This window comes from Gymnoscopelus microlampas (genome assembly GCF_963454915.1).
Source record: "Gymnoscopelus microlampas genome assembly, chromosome: 22".
NCBI classification, from domain to species: Eukaryota; Metazoa; Chordata; class Actinopteri; order Myctophiformes; family Myctophidae; genus Gymnoscopelus; species Gymnoscopelus microlampas.
In genome coordinates this window covers 37,258,835-37,277,835 of record NC_139959.1, presented here as the reverse complement: position 1 = coordinate 37,277,835, position 19,001 = coordinate 37,258,835, and the positions used below count along the sequence as shown (strand labels likewise).

The 19,001-nt window shown below is 42.9% G+C and overlaps 2 protein-coding genes across 2 annotated transcripts in view; one reads left to right on the top strand and one right to left on the bottom strand.

Annotated features, from left to right (window-relative positions):
* The window catches only part of mtmr6 (myotubularin related protein 6), a 703,086-nt gene extending 693,136 nt beyond the window's left edge, over positions 1 to 9,950 (top strand). Inside the window, exon 17 of the transcript XR_014600128.1 lies at positions 9,920 to 9,950. The gene's annotated coding sequence lies outside the window, so the exon portion shown is untranslated. The remainder of the gene's footprint in view (positions 1 to 9,919) is intronic.
* The window catches only part of ctnnd2a (catenin (cadherin-associated protein), delta 2a), a gene marked incomplete at its 3' end in the record, with an annotated part of 597,119 nt that overhangs the window by 455,976 nt on the left and 122,142 nt on the right, over positions 1 to 19,001 (bottom strand). The window lies entirely within an intron of this gene.

Here is a 19,001-nt window from a genome sequence, read left to right as displayed (position 1 = left end):
AATTGTATAGTGTTCCAGTTCAAATTGTGTCTGCTCATGTCTCTGTGTCACCACTTCCAAATGTAGTTGTTTATCCTGTATCCTGTGTGAGTTCTCTCTACTGATTGGATCAAATCGGTGTCCCGACCTGAAATTGCATGTTCTGTTTATTTAACCCAATAAGACCGGGAATGCATACTGGTATGTATACTTGGTATAACCATTATACTTTGGGCTATTCAAAAATAGCAGATCTACATGCTTGTACTGTAGATCTGCTGTTTTTTATATTTTTATCGTGAAAATTACTGCAAATCTTTCAATATAATATGTTTTTGAACTCAAATCTTTGCTTCTGGAAATTCTACAAATGTCTTCTAAAAACAGTTTTCTGAAACACTTGCTATAATATCTGTGATTCTCAAACTTTTTCATGTCAAGGACCCCCACAATTAAATGCATTTGGCCACGGAACCCCATCTTAAAATATTTAATTAACATGTTACAAATGTTCGGTTAAAAAAAATACATTCAAAGATTTGCACACATTTTCATGATTAAAAAAAAATAGCAGATCTACAAGCTCATAGCGCAGCACTCGGTGCCACGCTATGAGCTTGTATATCTGCTATTTTTGAATAGCCCAAAGTATGAAATAATGGTTAAAGTGGTTCAAATCTAAAATGACAGATGCGTTCCCGGTCTTAAGCTATCCGGAGCTGGGTAGACGGTGAGACTCCTGTTACTGAACAAATACATAGCAATGAGATCAGAATACAGGGCAATTTAACACTTATTTTAACAAGCTACTTTGCACATACAGTAGGTAGCTCTCATGTGTGAACAAACCGAATCTGAAGGAGGACAATGCTGCAAAAAGCAAACTTTTCCCAGGAATAAAAATACTTGGTTGAGAAAACATGCACCGGCCAGCCAGCTGATAAATATGAGGCCATTCTCCCAGCCCTCCTGCTCCGTCCTCTACTCCTTCTAATGGCTCTCTCCATCTTAGAGTAATCTTTCCATCTTCTCATTGCCCGGATCGATAGGGACTGGAAGGAGAATGAAAGGGCCATTTCCTCTCAATAGGGATAAAGCTTACCTCCTCTCATGTTTTCTAATCATGTCAGCTCTAGACTAGACTAGAGAGGCCCCGGATGAAGTGGCAATGAGGATAAGGAACGGGTCAATCTTTGAATCAGCGGCACGCATGGAACCGTCCTTTTTTTAACCCATTAAAACCGGGAACGCATAGCGTTAGATAGCAGATCTACAAGCTCATAGATAGCTCATAGATAGCAGATCTACAAGCTCATAGCGCGGCACTGAGTGCCGCGCTATGAGCTTGTAGATCTGCTATTTTTGAAAAATCGTGAAAATATTCAAAAATCTTTGAATATATATATTTATAGTGAACATTTGTAAAACAAATTGTACAATCTTTTTTTCACGATTTTTCAAAAATAGCAGATCTACAAGCTTTATGAGCTTTTATATCTGCTATTTTTAAATAGCCCAAGTATAAGATAATGGTTAAAGTGGTTACACAGAAGATGCGTTCCCGCTCTTAATGGATCAAATTATAGCACTTTGCCAAAACAGCGAGCGGGCCCTCTCCGTCTGAGCACATAAACACATACTACAGTATGGAGGGTGGAAACCGTGTATGTCCAAGAGCGTTACTTTTCAGGAAATGGAATACAAGAACCATTTAATAATAATAATAATAATAATAATAACAATAACTTGAATTTATATAGCGCCTTTCCAAAACCCAAGGACGCTTTACCATACAAAAAATAAACACACTTTTAGTAAAGGAGTGTCTCTTCAGTGCACAGTCACAAGCTCTTACGTTCCATTGGTTCAATATGCATGAAGCCCATTAGACAGCACACATAATCCCTTTCTCTTTCACTTAAAAAAACAAAAGCAGTTTTTTGCTACTTTTGTGTGGCATTGTGACAAATTAGGGCATTAATTTACAAACGAAACAAAAAACATAAAATGGGGGGGTTTATAAACAACGTTTCTCTCCTCTCTGTTCTCTGGTGTGTGAGGCCCACACTTACAGTATCTTGGCCTGTAAGCAAAGGGCTCTGACAGACATGTTCCAATTAATCAATGCTGTCCTCACAAATGGCCATGCATCTTTTTCCCTGGACCTAGCATGTAGCGTAGCCTCAGGGTGATGCAACATCATGATGGCAGATTACTGTAGCACCTCTCAGCTAAACTAGCTCCGGGCCTGGAGAGTAAATCCCTTTTGCTCATGCCATACTACTGTATACTGCCATCATCATGATAAAATATACTGTAGATCGGATATCGACCGCAAGGAAACACATTTTAACCACTTAATCCCCACATATACTTCATTGATCGGGGTCCCCTAGTGATCTACTATACTTGGTCCATTCCCTCTTTCCCTCTATATAATAACTGCAGCGTTTGCCTATTTTTCCCAGAATGTTCACCTACTGTGATCATGTCCGGAGCAGGACTGCTAGGGTTCATGTAGTGAATTTCATTCTACGCTACACTGGCTATGGTAAGGATGAACAGGTGGCCCCTAGCTCAGTGGCCCCTGGCTCAGTGGCCCCTAGCTCAGTGGCCCCTAGCTCAGTGGCCACTAGCTCAGTGGCCACTAACTCACAACTCAGTGGCCTGGTGGTTAGAGCGTCTGCCCTGAGATTAGGAGGTCGGGGTTCAATCATCAAGGGTTGAATTGGGGTATGTCCTTTGTGACATACTAGGGTCATGTCCATAGGGTGTACATGTACATCATGGCTGGGGGATGTACTCATACAGCAATTCAATCCAATTCAATTCAATCTTTATTTCAGACCCAGAGAGTTCCATATCACAATTATACAACACAAGCACGCTGTCACGCTAGATGACGCTAGAGCCTATCTATTAAACAGGAGATATGCTCCTGACCATCGGTTCCCGAGGCTACTTTGGATACTTAACTTAACTTACTTGGTGTGAGTGCTAGTGGTGTGGAAAATAAGGAAGGTCCATTACCATTTAACCTCTTAATGCCGCCTGTGAATAGGCCTGTTTACTATTCCAGCTCCTATTAGCATTCTGCTTAAGCGTTAGCCTTTGGCTATCTATCAATATTAGCGCTCAACTTATTGATACGCGGCGTCATTAGCATTCAGGGACACGCCGCTCGCCAAGGCCGCGGCTTCATTAGAATGCAGGTGGTGGTGGGTTCTGTCTGCAGCGGTAGGGTTAACTCATTAAGACCGGGAACGCATCTGTGTGTCATTTTAAGATTTCTTTGGGCTATTCAAAAATAGCAGATCTACAAGCTCATAGCGCGGCACCGAGTGCCGCGCTATGAGCTTGTATATCTGCTATTTTATGGAAAAAGCATGAACATTCGTGCAAATCTTTGAATATGTTATTAAAGCGAATATTTTTAACTAAAATCTTTGCTTCTGGGGGATTCTACAAATATCTTCTAAATCCTAACAATCTTTTGAAAAAAAACGTATGTTGCTATATCAGTGGTTCTCAAACTTTTTCCATGTCAAGGACCCCCAAGATTATATGTACTTGGCCGCGGACCCCCATCTCAAAAGATGTTGTTCCAGGGACCTCCCAGAAGCAAAGATTTGAGTTACAAATGTTCGCTTTAAAAATATATATATATTCAAAGATTTTCACACATGTTCACGATTTTTCAAAAATAGCAGATCTACAAGCTCGTAGCGCGGCACTCGGTGCCGCGCTACGAGCTTGTTAATCTGCTACTTTTGAATTGCCAAAGAAACCTTAAAATGACACAGATGCGTCCCCGGATTTAATGGATTAATGAAACGCAGCTGTGGATCCAGGGGGAAGGGGTTGAAGGGGCGCCAACGGAACGGGGACCCCCTTGTAAACACTGTGATCCCTCAAAGAGAAACATTGTTTGCTAGACGAGGCGGTTCAGGACCTCGCTCACACGCTAAACTCATTTGGAGATGCACGAACACGGCGCTTCGTTAGCGTGGGTAAGGCAGCAAGGATGGAAGAAGTTTTCATCATTTAAAGTGAAGGTATAAATTCTGCAATTCAGAAATACTCTGTTATGAGTAAAAGTCTGGAGTTCAGAATTTACTTGAGTAAAAGTACAAAAGTATTGGCATGAAAATAATGCTTAAAGTACCAAAGTAAAAGTACTCATTATGCAGAATGTTTCAAAAATGTATACACATCGTTTCAAAATTGCAGATCTACAAGCTTACAACGCGTCGCATCGCGTTGCGTTGTGTGGTTGTGCGGCCACGGCATTATGACTCAGACATAACCATAAACAAACCCATATACAGGCAGAACCATGGCAGGACCATGGCCGCTCCACTATGACTCAGACATAACCATAAACAAATTTGATACGCCCATATGTAGGCATATATGGAGATCTGGTTGTCCAGAGCCACAGATATGACGGCTAAGGATAATTCCTTTTAACAGGTTGTTCATGAAAGTCCTTGCGGTCTTGTTTCCAATGAGAACCTGTGAGCAATTAGGGGTTAAGAGTCTTGCTCAGGGACAAATTTCATTTCATCGACACATATGTAGACCTGGCCTGGAATCGTACCTGGGGCAACCAGGGCATCTGGCTCCCTAGGCGGGCTCACTAACCATTCAGCTAGGGCCGCCCCCTTTGGACTATGCCCAAATTGCCCATATATGGTCATGTGCATACCGTATATGGGACTTTTGGAACGTGACAGATATAAAGATCTCCATATATAGGCATAAAAGGGACACAGACGGGTACAACGGGTTCTCTCACAAAGCCCCTGACACTATGACTCAGACATTGGCAGTGCGACACACACACACACACACACACACACAGACACACACACACACACACACACACACACACACACACACACACACACACACACACACACACACGCACACACACAAAATACGTCTCACAACAGGGTTGTAGTATTTTGAGTATATGTATATCAATATAAGCTTTATGTTTGGATATTTCAAGGTTTCCCGTGATTAAAATGGCCCCAAAGCACTTCTGACACTCCATTACCCAGCATGCCTCAGGTGAGGCAGGGATTGTACATATTGATTTCGCGCCTCATTACACTTCCTGTCTAACGATGCCATTGTTCTTCCTGTGTTGTACAGGAACCTGGGAACACACTCCTAGATGACCAGGCACGTTGGACACCCAGCAGATAATGAACACATTAATAAAGGGACCGCTGGCTTGTTGAGAGAGTCTGGCACCGAGCTGCAAGTGAACAACTGCAGACTTTTTGACCCAGTTTTCACTAACAAGGTTATTAGAGTTTAGAAGTTTAGTTTTTATTTATTTATGTTTTAATTAGTTGTTTTTCTTGTTTTAAAAGTGGGTTTGCTAAATTAGTTTAGGGCTTAGTTTTAATTTAAATTAGTTTAGGTATTAAGTTTCACGGCCAATACACATACTCCTTGTGTACTGAAGTCGGGAAATAAACTTGGGGTTCGGACAGGCTTTCTGATCTACAGTATTTGGGACAGTCAGGACATGTACGTGCACGAGTTCAGAGAAATAGGTCAGAAGTTCCGAATAGTTATATCACCTCCCTCTCCGAAGAAAAGTTTGGACGTAAGAAGGAGCATGTGTTGCCTTTTTCATTTTTTTTTTATGGGGTAATCAGGGCGAGATTGAAAAATAGCAGCTCTACAAGCTCACAATGCGGTGTGACGTTATGCGTTGGGAGCTTCTAGATCTGATATTTTTGCTACTTTTGAAGATTTTGTAGAACACACAATACATATTCAGTTATCAAAAACCACCAAAGTGGAAAAAGCGGCACTCCAAAATAAAGAATGCAAGACTGGCTCAGATACAAATTCTCATTTATTGACGTTCTGAGAATTGAATTGAATAAATGAGAATTTGTATATTTTGGAGTGCCGCTTTTTCCACTTTGGTGGTTTTTGATTTAAGTTGTATGTATATCTGAGCACCCACTGCTTAAACTAAAAAGGCATCCAGAGGAAGCACACCTGTCTTTCTTTCTTACATATTCAGTTATCTTTTCTCGTAAAGCCTCGTTTTGTATTTTCAGTTAACTAAAACGTCGAGCTACAAACTCTATAAAGTAAATAGTAAGTTTTGAAATAATATTTGCCTCTGAGATGCAGTGCATGGAGTAGAAGTGCAAGTACTGAAAGTTGGAAATACTCCAGTAAAAAGAAATACCTCAAAATTGTACTTAAGTACAGTACTTGACTGATATAAACAGCATGCTCAGAGGGCCTGACCTCCAGACGGTCATCAGTCAGTCTGGTGTGGGTGGAGGAGGTTGGTGTTACTTTAGAGAGATGGACACTGGACGGCTGCCACTGAAACTTGGCCCTCGCTCCGTCTTTTCTACCATTTATCCATCGCCCGGCCCCGGCCCTCACCAAGTCCTCACATCACATCTAACGCTCTCTCTCCCTCTCCTTGTCACTGTGTGTGTGTGTGTGTGTGTGTGTGTGTGTGTGTGTGTGTGTGTGTGTGTGTGTGTGTGTGTGTGTGTGTGTGTGTGTGTGTGTGTGTGTGTGTGTGTGTGTGTGTGTGATCGCGCGCACTCGCTCCCCCTGTACTTCTCTCCAGTGGTGGAAAGTAGCTACCTGTAAGTAAAATTACTTAAGTACTGTACATAAGTACAATTTACTTGTACTTTACTTGAGTGCTCCACTACATCTCGGATCCAAATATTGTACTTTTACTTCACTACATTTATTTGAAAACTTTTAGTTACTTGTATATTTTGATTATTATTACAAAACCTACATTAACCTCACAATGCATTGTGAGCTTGTAGATCTGCTATTATCTAATATATTTATACATTTGAAAACTTGAAATGGGACATTCTGCATAATGAGTACTTTTACTTTTCGTAATTTAAGTACATTTTGATGCCAATACTTTTGTACTTTTACTCAGGTACATTTTGAATTCCGTAACGGAGTATTTCAGTACATTGCAGTATTGACCCTTTTAATTAAGTAAAGCAATTGAGTACTTTTTCCACCTCTTCTGCCTCTCTCTCACTCTCTCCAACTCTTTGTCTCCTGTCTTCCTCCTCGCCCTTCCTCCCTCTCCCTCTCTCTCCCCCCCATCTCCATCTCCCTCTCTCTCTCTCTCTCTCTCTCTCTCTCTCTCTCTCTCTCTCTCTCTCTCTCTCTCTCCCCCCATCTCCATCTCCATCTCCCCCTCTCTCTCTCTCTCTCTCTCTCTCTCTCTCTCTCTCTCTCTCTCTCTCTCTGTCTCTCTCTCTCTCTCTCTCTCTCTCTCTCTCCCCCCCATCTCCATCTCCACTCTCTCTCCATCTCCATCTCCCTCTCCCTCTCCCTCTCCCTCTCTCTCTCTCTCTCTCTCTCTCTCTCTCTCTCTCTCTCTCTCTCTCTCTCTCTCTCTCTCTCTCTCTCTCTCCCCCCCCTCTCTCTCTCTCTCTGCAGCAGCTCTGCAGTAGTGTGTTGGCAGCGGTACATACATGATGTTGGGTCAGCTTCAAGGGGAGCTGACTGGCTGATGTCAGACTAAATGGAACAGCACTGCACCGCCGGCGTGCCAATGAACGTGCACACTACGGCACACGCACTCATTACAGGCACACACACACACCCACGCACACGCACGCACGCACACACTCCCGTACACGACCACCTTGCGTCAGCCTCAAACATGGGAGCTGTCTTCAGGGCCAACCTTCAATGAAATGAACAGCTTATACAGGGGCAACCTTCAATTGAATGAACAGCTTCTACAGGGCAAGCGACGCGCACAGTAATTCCTTTTCAATGAGAGGCCAGGGTTCAGGTGGGGGTGGAGGGTGGAGGGTGCGGGCTCACAGGCGCTAACTGTCGTTGTACGTTGAAATTCGTGATGCACCCAATGCACAATTGGCTGCTGGGTGTGTTAATGTATATATGTTTGTATTTGTGTAGCAAATAAAAAAACATCAACGACACAGGTTTGAGCAATAACTACTTTTAGATTCCTCCCAAACTCCTGGCGCCTGGTTGGATTTCTGAACACTGGCGAATCTTCTCCCCAGAATAAGGGGGCGTTGGGGTTAAAATAAAGAGTATGTGACGTCACCCATTGGTTTCTACAGTACAGACCCGTTTTGAAGCCACAATTTGAGATAATTCAAATCCATCATCTTGGACTTCCGGTACCGAATGGAAACGGAAAACATATGCTATTGGGTGGAACAAAAACAATTGGGGCATAACTTACGAAACGCATTTAACAGTAATTGAAAGCAGACTCTAAACTAGCGACTGAAAACAAAGTATTTATTCAATGAATGAAACATGAAAATTATAAATAATTCATATAAATGTTTTCGGAAATCTCGGTGCATGGGATGAATGAATGGGCATTCAATCTGTGGAACCAAAGCCGGTTGGAAAAACAATGGCTGCCACTCTTGTGCAGCTATACTTCCCGACAATATGGCTTCATTTTCAAGACGGAAAGCTCTGCCGGCTGGGTTCAAGTGGTTAACACTTCCTCCTCCTCCTTCTCCCCCGGCGCTCATCGCCTGCTCTTTCAACGAGGAAAGCATTAACCGTCGCACCGCTCCCTTACTCAAGCTTGCGTGAAGAAGAAAAAAAAAAAATATATATATATATATATATACACACGCAGCCGTGGGGGCTTTTATAAGCCTTGGGGCTTTTTAGCATCATCTAGCTGAATGGCTGCCAGGAATACTGGCTTCTCTCTTCATGACAGGAATGTTGCTTATGGGGAAATTTGCAAGTGAATCAGGTGAATGTTCAATGCTGAGTGACACACTGGCGCACTGCAGTCAGACAGTTAAGGCCCCACAGTGAAACAGGATATATCTGAACGAGAGGGAGAGAGAGCGCTCGTGTGTGTGTGTGTGTGTGTGTGTGTGTGTGTGTGTGTGTGTGTGTGTGTGTGTGTGTGTGTGTGTGTGTGTGTGTGTGTGTGTGTGTGTGTCTGGTTCCCTTCCTTTCCTCTCCTTCCTGCCGGCTGTTTACTTGCAATAAAGAGAGAGAAGAAGTCCTCTCCTGGATTACACTGTATTTATCCTCGGGATATACACACATTCACATGAGCATGCAGGAGTCTTACTCGCGGGTGTAGTGTCATGCGCACGCACGCACGCACGCACGCACACGCACACACACACACACACACACACACACACACACACACACACACACACACACACACACACACACACACAGTATGGTACACAGAAGTGCATGTGAATGAACACGCGAGGCATATTGTCTAGGGACACAGTCTCTCACGCAGAGAGTGCACACAGTCCAGAATGCACGGCCCCCAGGCTAACCGATCCCATCCCTCACTGGCACAGTGGAGGACCATGCAGGCCACTGAAGGACACACAGGACATAGGGGGGGGGGGGGGGAGAGAGAGAGAGAGACAGAGACAGAGAGACAGAGAGAGAGACACACAGAGAGAGAGACACACACACAGAGGGAGAGAGACACAAGCGGCCAGAGAGACACGGAAATAGCACCTGATTCGGATGCTATCAATGCATAGAATGGGAGATTATCACGTTCTATCAGACCATTGAATGGGCGAAGTAGGCGACCTACCGTCTACCCCGCGATTTATCAGACCATTCAGTGGGCGTAATCAGGAGCTACTGACCTACCGACGGAGATGACTTAAATACTTTAGTTTCGGTTTTGGTTTTGGTTGTTTCGGTTTCGGACCATGACGGAGGCGCGCAGTCTCAGGCGAGGTGGAGCCCCGCGACGGGCCACCGAAGGAGCTAAGGCGACTGAGTTGCCGTCCGGAGCGGTGCGACCCTCGCCTGTGCCTACTCAGCGCCGTTCGAGTTATGTACCGATATGGACAGAATCGTAAATATTGTTGTGGGGACTGCTCCGCCTCCGTCGGTAGGTCAGTAGCTCCTGATTACGCCCAATGAATGGTCTGACAAATCGCGGGGTAGACGGTAGCTCGCCTACTTCGCCCATTCAATGGTCTGATAAAACGTGATAATCTCCCATTCAATGCATTGATAGCATTCGAAGCCGGTGGAAATAGAGAGACACACATAGAGAGAGAGAGAGAGAGAGAGAGAGAGAGAGAGAGAGAGAGAGAGAGAGAGAGAGAGAGAGGGACATACAGAGACAGAAAGAAACACAAAGAGAGAGAGAGAGAGACAAACACACACACACACAGACAGAGAGAGAGACAGAGAGAGAGAGAGAGAGACCAAACCCAGTGTTGACACAGTAAAGTGCAGGCAGACAGAGTATCATCTCAGAGCCTTTGTGCTTATAGAAGCAGCCTGTCCTCTCTTCTTCTCTTCCTCTAAACATGCTGTCACAGCCCTGACTACAAGGCTCCAAGGTATAGGACACATCGTTGTGTCACTGTTAACTGCTGTGGAGGCAGGAAAACGCTCCACTCCAACACTTTGCATACAGTACACAGTGATGGGTGTGTGTGTGTGTATGTGCTTTATTATCGTCGCTGTCTGACACAAACCTTGTATCCTTGTCCAAGACTAATGCATATCACATTCTAAAACAGGGGTCTTCAACAGGGGGTCCGGGACCCCTAGGGGGTCCTCAGAGTTACTACAGGGGGTCCGCAAAATCTTTGTGTGATATGATTTTATTTTTTTACCTTAACCACTTGAACCCTACCATCCCTTTTCTGAGGAGAACTGTACACAAAAATAGACAATCTACAAGCTCACAACGCCTCGCAGCGCGAGGCGTTGTGAGCTTGTAGATTGTCTATTTTGGGCAAAGAGGTATAGGTGTAGAGGGAAAAAAGAGCAGAGCAAGTAAACAAAAAAAGTAATCTGAAACACAATTTTATACAGTATACTGTAGAGGGGGTCCCTGCTTCATCTCTCTCTCAGCTAGGGGGTCCTTGGCCTGAAAACGTTGAAGACCCCTGATCTAAAACATAATCTTTATGTTCTAAATTATTTTTTCTTTTTCTTTTTTACACACCGTTATAATGTTCTTATTTTGATCATAAGACCCAATTACTGAATGTCACGTCTCCAGGTTTTCTTTAGAATACGTATGACACTGATTGACTACATGACACTATGTATGGCACAGTATGAGTCCATTGGTACTAATTCTCAAATGTTTTATTTGCAAGGACCCCCTTAACTCTGAGAGTGTACAAATGGAACCCAATGGACCCGTATATAGTGTCCATTTGGTTCCATTTGCACAATCTCAGAGTTACAGATATATTATGATCCTTCAGGGCTATCTCTTTATGTGTTTCTGGTAATATTATTGTCCACTCATTTTGTATGTCCATGGCAAAAAAATGAAATTTTGACAAAAATGTCCACCTCAAGCCAGCATGGCGATTACCCCTGGGCTAAACGGCTCTCTTACACTTGAATAACATTAAAAACAAACGCACTGGTTTTCACCGGCAGCCATATTTGACTGACTTGATGGAGGTGGGGTGAGGTCAATATGAATGGCCCTGACACCCCCCTCCTCCCCCGCTGTCACCAGGGTTGCCAGATCTGCTTATTATAATTTCCCCGGAAGATTTTATTTGAAAATAACCGACCTACAAGCTCACAACGCGTCGCGATGCGACGCGTTGTGAGCTTGTAGATCGGTTATTTTCAAATAGCTGATGTATATGTTAAAGTGCTCATGTGGCCCATTACAGTCGCTTCTTTTGGGCTGGTTTTCCTATACCTGGTTGCTTGTTTCTCTCACAGAATCTGGCAACACTGGCTATGACCCTGAGACAGACCTAATAAATACCGAACCAGCCTGCAAATCAGTGCTGTCAGCCCTACGCTATGGACAGCATGTCCATAGAGGTGTAAACAGAGACGGAGAGAGAGGGGGAGGCACAACGAGAGAGAGAGAGATGTTATCAGGTCACAGACACATGGAGAGAGACAGATACGCACGAACACGCCCACGTGCATTATACTTACATTGCCGTCGGGCAGCAACCTTGTACTGTATTCTCCATTTTTAAACTTTTTTAAATGTTTTTTTTTTGGGTGAATTAATGCCCTACTACTTCATCATTGTGTGTCACACACAAAAGTTATGAAAATAGCAGATCTACAAGGTCAAGCTTGTGGATCAGCTATTTTCACTATTTAAAACATATTTTGAAATAATAAAAAATAAAGGAACCGTTTTGGACATACACGCTTTCAAGCAAGTTGCATTAACAGAGCAAAGTTTTTTTTTTCGTTTTTTTTTTTTACTTTTTGCCTTAAACCCATTAAGACCTGAAGAAGCATCTGTGTCATTTTTAGATTTGAGCTAAAAAACATTATTTTACACTTTGGCTATTCAAAAATAGCAGATATACAAGCTCATAGCGCGGCACCGAGTGCCGCGCTACGAGCTTGTAGATCTGCTATTTTAGAAAAATCGTGAAAATGTGTGCAAATCTTTGAATATTATTCTTCTAGAGCAAACATTAACTCAAATCTTTGAATATATATATTTTTAAAGCGAACATTTTTAACTCAAATCTTTGCTTCTGGGGGTCCCTGGAACAAAATATTTTGATGGGGGTCCGTGGCCAAATACATATCATTTTGGGGGTCCTTGACATGAAAAAGCTGAGCACCACTGACATACTGTAGAAACATATGTTTTTTCAGAATACTGTTGGCCCTTAAAGGGTTATGGGCCAACAAACTGCACTGAAACTCAAGCAAATAACACATGAAACAGAAATCCCACAACGTGGTTGTATGCCTCTGCCTTTTCCATCCAACGTCTGTCCACAATCATATTATTATACGTACTGTAGGAGACAGAAGGAGCTCTCTGGCTGCCGGCCTACACGGATTAAAGCAAAATAAAATCTCACGACTGAAAATGTTGTATATGGCCAAGTCCTAAATCCCAATCTTAAAAAAATAACCGAAAATAGCCTTATCTACAAGCTCTCAATGCATCACATTCAGAGCTTGTAGATCAGGCTATTTTTGCTGTGCAACATGCTTCCATAGAGCAGTGGTTCTCAAACTTTTTCATGTCAAGGACCCCCAAATTGACACTTATTAGCCCGCAGACCCCCATTTGAAAAGATATGCCAAGGACCCCCATAAGTGAAGATTTTTACGGCTCTAGCAGTGATTCTCAACCATTTCAATTTCAGGGACCCCCAGTTTGACATGCATTAGGGCTACGGACCCCCATTTAATGGCATTTCTATTACTTGGACCCCAATTTATATTGTAAAATCAACGTTGATTTAACTCTGAGAGTCTACAAATGGAACCAAATGGACCCGTTAGGGTCCATTTGGTTCCATTTGTACACTCTCTGAGTTACAGACCCATACGGGTCCATTTGGTTCCTAATCTATCATTTAGCTGGGGACCCCCTGGAACTCCCTCAAGGACCCCTGGGGGTCCCCGGACCCCACTTTGAGAACCAATGCCATAGAAGACATGCTGGCTTCTACGGAATCCAAATGACTGAAACCAGTCGTGGCGACTGAGATGAACTTTAATCCATGTGGTGATGATGATGATGATGAAGATGATGATGATATTGCCAAAAGTCAACTCGTGGGTGAGTGAGTGGAGACCATTCAAAGGTGTAGACATGGACAAGAGGCTCTGCTTGATGAAATCCTGTATTATTCTAGTCTTCACCCCCACAAGAGCTTTATTCCATTTATTTATCTACTTTTTGTCTTTACATATTAATGGGCTCTTAGCTTTGGTGAGAGCAGGCTCTATACACGCACGTGTGAATGGCGCACGCACGCACGCTAGGGCTGTCAACTTTCCTCAGAAAGTATTCATATATTCGAATATTGGTCTTAAGAATTGGCAGATGTTTTTTTTAACAGAAACAATACAAAAAACTGTGTATTGAGTGCTCGGATCCAATAAAACATATCTTTTGTTTGGTTTTATAACTTGATACATTGTTTTTTGTATTGTCCCTGTCAAATAAACAATATTTGACAGGGACAATATTCAAATATCTTTTAATATTCAAATGTTAATTTTTATATTCGAACATACACATTTTCCCCATATTAGAGGAATATTCGATATTTGAATATTAATTCACCAGCCCTAACACACGCACACACACAGTCTTTCTCTCCCTCCTTTGAGTGCGTGCATGTGTATGTGAAAAATTCAGTTCCAGTGCCCACCCAGATTAGTACATATGTGAGATAAATCCCCAAAAAAAAAAATACATCACAGAATATTAGAGACAATGATGGTTAAGTTGGTTAACTCTACTGACATGACATTTAAATTGCTATTCACACGCGGTGTGTGAATAACGTGAGTCAAAGTCAAAGAGACTCTCTTTTTGCCCTTTTCCTGAGCAAACTAATGGCCATTAATGGCTATATATGCATATCATCACTGTCGGGCAGAAACCTTGTATCTCTATATTTAAACTTTTTATGATTTGTTTTATAAAAAAATACGTAAATTAAAGGATACTTCACCAGGTGTTCGTACCACAACGGACACCCGGTGAAGTACAGCAGATCTACAAGCTCACAATGGGCTTGTAGATCTGCTATCATCACTATATTCTAAACCTAAAGTTTTGGACATACAAGGTTTCCACCCGATAGTGACAATATGGTAATATTACACAACGGCGTTCATTTTAATGAACCTTGAGGAAAGTCCACAAAATTAAAAAGCCCGTCCCCCCAGGCCCCCCTGTCCCCCCGGTCACAAAATAATATTGCTTCACGATCTGCGGCGACCTCATCAGAGTTAATTATCCAGCCAATTATAAGGCTGGCAACCACGTCATGTGACTTTATAATCCTTCACGCCAATTATATAGGCGTCGCCGCCAGCGTCCCCGAGTGACTCGCCCGTCTGATAGCTGGGCTCATTCGTTCCCCGCCCCCCCATTACTTTATAGGCTTGAAAAATCAGCGAAAGATTAGTCCTCCTCCTATCCCCACCTCCAAAGAGAAAGAGAAAGAACAAGATCTCCTGTAGGAACAATGGATAAGGAAATTACAACCCACCGAAGTGTCACCCCCTTAGTACATACTATACTATATGGAGTCAAATGCACACATAATTATACGGAGATCAAGGTTCACTGTCAGACAACAACATAAACCAAATGCACGTATCTGGAGATTTTGATTTTCAGACCATGGGTGGCCTTTGCTATGTTTCACCCGTTTCAATAATAGAGAGCACGTGTGTCACTTTTCCACCGGGACACGCCACCCTCATCTAGACTGAGCGGCAAAACATTGAGCAGCATGGAGCATTGGAGTTTGGAAGCGCTCGTGGAAAATCACTCAACGTCCTTCGTACCACCTGTTTCTAAATTGCACACAATGCAGGAGGCAGTCTGGCACCCGGTTGGATGTATGGGCGGTCAAGGCCAGAAAGTAGTTTTTTGCCACTCTCCCACGCTGTTAAGTTACACCTGTTCCTTGTTAATAATAACCTGGGTAACATTTCTGGTATTGGGAGGTAAAGGGGAGACACTTTATTGTGAAGGGGCGACAGGAAAAGGAGAGGTGTTGTTGCTGCCAGGTTGTCGAGAGAGATGGCTGCGTGCGATATTGAACAGTCAAAACTATTCGTATCGATACGAGTTGATATACCGTATGCCACAGACACTTTCAAACAAGAGGGCGATGCATACGGTTGTACATGGTTGTATATAGGGGCCTTATAATAGCTCTTGAAACGGGCCTCCAGACCCTAAGGCCGCCGCTGTTTCAGACACAACAGAAACCTGAAGGGGGGGGGGGGACCATGAACCGTGACATTTCATACAATTGGAGACTGTCTATTTTCGTCTCGTGACTGAATATAAATGAAGCATTAGGAGGAAAGAGCGTGTACTGGTGACAATTCTTTATCCACAGTGGTGGTGGTGGTGGCACGCCCCTACTATGCCAGTGAAATATATCACTGTATTATGGTCTGTCTCACAAAGACAATGTTGATACTATAGGGCTGGGCATTTAGTAGGATATATATCCAAACCAATGTTTAGAAACAACAACAGACATATAATGGAATAATCTTCAATTTTCTTTACAAAAAAACATTCCGACATAATGCTTTGTAATCAATTAAATCAGGGGTCTTCAACGTGTTTCAGTCCGCGGACCCCTTAGCTGAGAAATAGATGACGCAGGGACCCCCACCACATAAACCTTGATCATAGATTTCATAGATATCTGTATAGAATTGTTTGACATACATTATCTTTTCTATGAATATGTTGGATTCATGCCAATGTGTATTTTCAGACCTTTTAAACACTCCGTGAGGCGTTGCGAGCTTGTAGATCGGCTATTTTCGGCTAATGTTCCCCATCACAAAGATTTGGCGGACCCCCTGTAGTAACGCTGAGGACCCCCTAGGTGCCCGGACCCCCTGTTGAAGACCCTCTGAACTAAATCAATGAAAAGAAAATCGTTCATTAATCACAATCGAGGCAAAAGTCATATGGAACATACCTAGCTGATGCCGGTGTTGTTTGCACCTCTGACACAATGGTGGACTTGGCCAGACGGCCACTGCCCCCAAAATACCCCTATGTATCAAAGAATACAGACAAACACTGCAGTTTCTTTGGAGAGTTGGCTATTTTTAGTGGTGAACTGCTCTGATGTTTCTTTGTTGTTGCGTTGAGTGGTGTGTGTGTGTGTGTGTGTGTGTGTGTGTGTGTGTGTGTGTGTGTGTGTGTGTGTGTGTGTGTGTGTGTGTGTGTGTGTGTGTGTGTGTGTGTGTGTGTGTGTGTGTGTGTGGGGGGGGAGAGAAATGGGTCTCTGTGTGAATCTCTACAACATGTACTGTGGTTGACAGTTACCAAGTACATGTACTCAAATACTGTACATAAAGGACGAATTCATACATTTTCAACCTATGTTTGTTGCAGCCCCCGCTCCCTTTGGAAACCAATTCCACCTCACATCAAAGCCGCCCCACTTTTGCCGTGTTCAAAGCCTCCCTCAAAACCCACCTTTTCAGACTTGCTTTCACCGCCTAACTCAAACCAAATCTCCCTTTCTGCCTCTTAGTCTTAGCTTAATGTTTTTTCTCTTTGCTCAATTATTAGCCTTTTAACTATTAATAAAGTTGTTTATTTTTATCTGTTTTGTAAAGTGACTTTGGGGCTATGAAAAGCGCTATATAAGTTTGATGTATTATTATTATTATTATTATTATCTTCATAATTAGTCCTCAGTAATGCTCATAATATGGTACCATTTATGTTTGCTCACTGTCTCAGAGGAGGGCTGTGGACAGTTCAGAAAGCCGCCTGCTAGTGACATTTTCAGCAGGCGTTTTTTTCTTTCCTTTTTTTTAATGCGATAACAATTGTTTCTATTATAGCAGTGGTTCTCAAACATTTTCATGTCAAGGACCCTCAAATGAATAAGTATTTAGCCACTAACCGACATCTGACATTTCTTTGTGCCAGGGACCACCAAACAAGATTGTATTCAATTATTAAAGGTTTCATGACATCAAATTTCAATTATTAAAAACATTCTTAAAAAAAAAAAAAGTTCTCTGACCTCAATTACACCCAAAAAGACTGAACTTTGAACATTCAGTGGATTTTCTGTGGTCTGGGGTTTTCTGAATAATTAGGCTCAGAAAGAGTGCAGTGATTGGCCTGTGGACTTTGATGTCACAGTCCATTAATCCCGCCCCCTCTCCTCCCCGCCCCTCCCCAAGCCTTCTCCTTTCTGTTTGGGGGGGGGGGGGGTGATTGACAGGCAAAATCCCTCGACAGCGACACCCGCAGGCAAATAGTTTTTTTATATTATAATGAGCAATAGTGAGGACCAATTATACGAAGATAGGTTGAAATGGGGTGAAGTGGTCCCTTAAGTAAAAGAAAAGTCTGAGGCCTACTTTCTTCCACCACTGGTGCTATGTAGAAGTTACATCCCCGCTCAAGGCTGGATGCAGCTGCCCATGAATAGTGATTCAATGTGTACATGCAGGTTAGACAGAAGTCTCAGTTGCCACATGGGGCTCAAGGCTGTGAGCAGAATACTAAGCAGAGTCACCCAATCTCACCCTAAGCTCACTATACAGCGCTGGCTCTCAAACTTTTTCATGTCAAGGTAGCTCTGGTCCAGAGCGTTAGAGGTTATAGCTAGTTCTCTCTAACGCCCTCAGCCTGCTAGGCACGCTGCTATTCTCATAGACCGAAACTTTCAACTGTAGTAAAGAAGTAGTAAAAATAAACAAAACTACTTCACTACTCACCGAAACTAAGGCTGTTTTTGTGTTGTTGAAAGACTATTCTCCGTGGTGGGAAGCCTCTCAGCACCCCACCTTCTCTGTATAATACACTTTTTGGGCAGAAAATAAAATATGTCCGTCAGACGGAAATTATTTTATTTACTCCACTACGAAATTACCTTAGTCTAATCTAGTCAATGGTAATTTATATTGACTAGATCTGTAGAGGGTGCAGTGGAGTAAATACAATAATGTCCGTCTATGAGCAGAGCAGCGTTAGCGAGAAGCTCTGGACCAGGGCTAATGTCAAGGACCTACAAATAGGGACGTGCTGGGCCCCTAATTCAGCCTGGGAATCTCAGATAGGCCCGTAAGGTGATTCTTTTTAAACGGACGCCCGGCCGGTACTTAATTTCTGACTTTTTTTTTTAAACAGCCAGCCTGGTTGGCCTGGAATGGAGAGGCCTTTCTGGAATTGTCCCAAATTTCCCAGTGGCCAGCACGACCCTGAATACTGTATGTAATGTATTTGGCCGCAGACCCCCATCTGATATACATTTGTGCCAGGGATACCCCCAGAATAGAAGATTTGTGTTAAAACAAATGCAAAATGTCACAATATTTGCCTCTGAGATGTGGAGTAGTAGTAAAAGTATAGTAAGAACATTGGAAATACTCCAGTAAATTAAACATACTGTACCTCAAAATTGTAGTAACTAAATGTAGTTAGTTACTTACCAGCACTGAGTAAATGTAACCCAGTAAATGTAACTTGTTACTAGTAC